This window comes from Silene latifolia, chromosome 2, assembly GCF_048544455.1.
Source record: "Silene latifolia isolate original U9 population chromosome 2, ASM4854445v1, whole genome shotgun sequence".
Lineage (NCBI taxonomy): Eukaryota > Viridiplantae > Streptophyta > Magnoliopsida > Caryophyllales > Caryophyllaceae > Silene > Silene latifolia.
The window spans coordinates 119,475,428-119,480,755 of NC_133527.1; positions in this window are offsets into that span (position 1 = coordinate 119,475,428).

The following is a 5,328-nucleotide window of genomic DNA, read 5'->3' on the forward strand; positions in this document are numbered from 1 at the left end:
TTAAGCGCACCCGCTTCCATGACGAAATCGTTATACTTGGCGATCTCGTTAGCTCCACCGTGGGGCCTGGGTTTGACGGGATGGGCTCGTCGGATATTTGAGCTTCCGTCGGCGGCGGCGGCATTCCGTAATGCCGCCTCCCGATCCGCGAAGTTTGATCCATCATTCTTCATGAGAGTAGACGATTCATCGATTCATGAAGATCCGGCCGGGACTCACGGTCCAATGTGTCACTTGGCATTGGGTCGTCAGCACGGCCAGCCATTTTGTTATTAGCAGTTTAAGTGATCGTGATCTACACTGAAAAAGAAAGGAAAAACAAAACGAAATAAGCAACTCATCGAGGTGATTTAAGTCTATTTAAAATTCATTTTAATCGTGTAGACTTATTGCACGTGCATAATTGATCTCCCTCAAGAATAATACAAGTGATCCCAAGACTCAATTTCCGTAAATTGATAAGCCAACTGTTTAGCTAGTTCTATCGTTAGAACTCTTGGTCGATAGATTTCCGTAAATCCTATCTATAGTCCACCATAATCACAGGATCGTACGAGTGACCATAGTGTTGAGATAAAATAGGTCAATCAGTTCCAACTTACCCGACGTAGAAGGGGTCATATTATGCCTACCGACGAAGAAGGGATTCATTGGAGTTTGACCTATAAAGACTATTCTCAATTTTTGGTTATACGAGGAAGATCCCATCAACTTAGTTTTAATTCATTTTAAGTGAACAAAAAAACTAGCATTACGTGAATGAATTAATTTAGGTGATGGCTTATGGAAAAACGTGTGATATCTGTATATCAAAGAAAACTAACGCGTGACCTCTATATGAGTCAGTTTTCATGCAATTATTAGGTGGTTTGGTTTTAGGCGGAATATGATGCAATCTATCGTTACGATAAAATAAATAAAAGAATGCAAAACGTAAATAAAAATTCCTAGTGTGGCCTATCCTAGTAAAAAGAACATAATACAACTTTGGAATTCACCGTTGGACCCGAGAAGCTTGTTTTGATGTTCCATCTTGATCCATGTAGCGGGAGTGAGCATCCGGTCTCCATCTTTGGTCTTCTCAAAATTACAATTAAAATTTACAAAATATAAACCTATTTACATTCTAAATAAAAACCGTAATTACAAGGAAAAAACCAAAACGGAGATACAAGATCTCAAAATACAACCAAGACCGTGTTCCATCATTACGGTAACACGTTCTACTAAGGCCACACTAAGTTACAACCGTTTGTAAAAATTAAATACGTAATTTAAACATTCAAGGCATTCAACAGTAACGATAAATAAAAATGCATCAACTAAAATAAAATTTATTCGTGACATAATTCCGTAATTATGTTAAATTTATCCAAACCACCTTTAATGATTAAAATTATGTGACAAAACCGCTTTAATCAACTTAATTTTAATCCATGATAATCCGTTACTTTAAATCGGTTTAAAATAACTAAATGGTACGTGAGTGAACCGTTTCACTATCAAGCGAATGCACAAAATCCGTATTATGCATAAATCATGGCCGAAAAAAAAAATAAAACCGAAAAAAAAATTTTTTTTTTTTCTTTCACGGCAGAACCGTGAACAGTACAGCAAAACAAAACAAAAATTTCCAGCAGCTCAAAACCGTGAGCCTCAACAAACCAAAACAAAATCGATTTGTTAAAAACCAATTGCAATTTAACCTAATCCGTATAGAATTGAAACTACAATTGAGAATACTTCAACATATTGCTATGATTATCGTTTAAAATAACAATATGCAAAGAACAAATTGAAAACAAAACATCGTCTGATCAGCATAAAGCCGTGTGGCACGAATACCAATGCAAAAAAAAAATGTCACGGTTTGCTCAAAAACAAAACAAAACAGCCGAGACAAAAAAAATTCTGCCGCACGGAATTTTATGCAAAAAAAATATCGATTCAATTCGTTTAATGAAAATCACAAAGAAAAATTTATGTGGCCTCGCTCTGATACCACTTGTGGGGTAATATCCGTATAAAACCCTTAAAAATTTAGGACTATAACGTAAATTTAACATGCGATTTATGGTCATAAACGAAAAACAATAGAGAAACGATAAAAAACAAGAATCAACCTCGGGTCCTTTGAAATGCGGCCTAAGAACAGAAATCAAAGTAGATTTCCTCCTAATCGTTGCACCCAAGACCGTCTGAGACTATGCCCCTTGTGCTAGAAATACTCTCTAATTGACTTGCAATATTGAGAGAGTTTTGTGTGAATTTTGCTAGATGTGAGATCTAGGTTTTTCAGAGAAGAATGCTCTCAAAAACCTAATTTTGTTTCAAATGAAAATGCATTAGGTCAAAAGGAGAGAAAGCTCTCCTTTTGTTTGTTTTGGTTCGGCCGTGAGCTTCAAGAGGGGAGAGTGGGCTTTCCACTTTCTCCTTATTTTAACTCGTGGTCCGACTCGATTTTCGCTAAATGTATATGACGGGATTTTATTATAAATCGTCATCGGTTATCGGTTATTAAAATATCAACTAGTAACATGACTCAGTCGATATATTAATACATGTCCGACAAAGACAATATTGTATAATTAATTCAATATACATCAATTAAATATAATCGTTTATATTCAATTTACGAATTAACCGCTTAATTCGTCTTAGCCATTATTATTTAATCCGTATTAAATAATTATCTCAACATCGCATTTGACTAATTATTAGTCAATAACTCCGACTAACTGCTTAGTCATATTAGGCATCAACATGACTGTATTTTCATACCGTCACATCTCTCAAACGTAACCTATAGGTGTGACTTTTAGGGACCAGTTGATCACCGCCATCAGTATGACAATAACGTCAAACTTATCTAGCAAGCCAACCGTTATTGATAAACGTGGACCAACTGATAATAATACAAAAGTATACCCTTTGATCCTTTTAGAGATTTAAATGTTATTGCACTAACTGTAGAGGACACCAGCCCCAACACAACTTAGTGCTCACATTGATACCATCAATTTGAAGTTTGAAAAAGCTATGGCTAGACTTGAAGAAGCCTCAAAATCACCAAAGCATCATGTTAATGCCATGACGGCATCTTCATCAATACCAAGTGGGATATGTGAGAATTGTGGAACTTTGGGACATGACCCAAGTGAATGTAGGGGAACAAATGAACAAGTGAATGCTTTCCAAGCATACAAGAGTGGTACCCCTTATTCCAACTATTACAATGAAAACACCAAGTTCCATCCAAATCTCTCATACAAAAGCCAAAATGTTCAAAAGCCTCAAACAACATACACCCCACCTCCCATGAGAAACCAAAATCAAAGACCCTTTTACAACCAAAACCAAGGTTACTAAAATCAATCTCCATACAATCAACAAAATGACCAAGGTTTTGATGATCAAAAAGCGGTCCTTCAAATGCAAAAGAATCAACAAGAGTTTTTCACTCAAATGCAAAAGGATAGTCAAGCAAAGAAAACCACCATCAACAACATCCTAGCTCACACCAAAATGTTGGAAACCCAATTGACTCAACTAGCATCTTCAAGCTCACAAAGACAAAAGGGGCAATTACCACCTCAAAGTAATCCCCCGAGACATGAAACGGTCAGTGTCATTCACTTGAGAAGTGGTACAAGGTATGAAGCACCTAAGAAGCAAGTTGAGGATGAAGTTGTGGAAGCTAGTGACAAGGAAGAAAATGTGCAAAACTCCAAGGATGGGGAACCATTAAAAGAAGAAATTTCAAAGAAAAATGAATACAAGGTCAAGGAGAAGGAGCCCATTGTGATTAGACTTCCTTTTCCAAGTCGTCAAGCCAAGCCCAAATTTGATGACCAACTTGGAAAATTTATGGAAATTGTGAAGAATTTGGAAGTCTCGATTCCTTTCACGGAATTAATCAATCACGTGCCGGCCTATGCGAAATACATGAAAGACATCCTCACAAAGAAGAAGTCGATCCGGAAGCTTGAGACTATCGCCTTCACTAAGGTGAGTAGTGCAATACTTCAAGGGAGTTCACCTCCAAAACTCAAGGATCCGGGAAGCTTCTCAATACCGTGTACCATTGGCGACACCACGATCAACAAAGCCTTATGTGATCTAGGGGCTAGTGTGAGTGTTATGCCGTACTCGGTGAGTAAAAGGTTGGGGATAGGAGAGCTTAAATGCACCAATATCACACTCCAAATGGCCGATAGATCGACGAAGACACCATTAGGGATATGGGAAGATGTTCCCGTACGAATTGGGAAATTTTTCATCCCGGTGGACTTTGTCATTGTTGACATGGAAGAAGACTCCAACATTCCAATCATTCTAGGAAGACCTTTCTTACACACCGCAGGTGCGGTGATTGATGTGAAACATGGAGAGCTCACTCTAGAAGTGGGAGATGAGAGTATAACTTTCAATCTTGACAAGACCATAAGAGCTCCCCGTTTACATGAACCATGTTTTATGATTGATCATTATAGCCGGAAGGATGATAGGAAGGAGTCGGAATTCCAATGGAAGAAGAAAATTGAAGATGCTCCATTCAAAGAGCAAGTGAATCGTAACAAAGAGAGCTTGCAAAGCTCACCAAAGTCAAGCAATGAAGAGGATGGCCTCATTGGCCAAGACAAGAAAATGGGAGAGTTGTCTCTATCAACTCAAGAGATCTTTAGTGATCAAGTAGATGAAGTTTGTGGTCTTTGGGACGATGAGTTTGAAGGGATTTTCAATCCCTATATTGGTAATGCTATCGATCAAGACCGACAACAAGGGCAAAGATCTATTAAAGATCTTTATCATGACAATGAACAAGCTTTTGATTACTTCTTCAAGATGTTGAGCAACATCAACAACGCCTTGGACATGCCCCCATGACATCTCACTAAGATGAGAGTTTGGTGGAGTCCTCCCTAAACCACCATTTGTAAATATTTCTAACTCCCTAACTCGCATTTTAATTCTTACATTGCATTTTTGTCATTTTTGGATTTTTATGCCTTGATCAAGATAATTATCATTTTTGAGAGAAGTGAGGGAGGGACTAATGATTTCAATTGATGTGTAGTGCTTTAGTTTAGTGTGGGATAGCAATTGCCTAGACTATCCATGCCTTAGTAGTGCCCCCACAATGAAGAACACGGGATTTTGAAGAATGAAAAATGACACGGGATATGCAAGTACACGGATGGAACTGAATCCGGGTAAAAGGGGCAGAATCCGAGCGTTTTCAAGAGAATCTGCCCGTCTTCAGGCAACCCGGGCGTATTTGTCACAAAACGCCCGTCCCTCTGAGCTGAATTTTTAAAATTTTGGGAC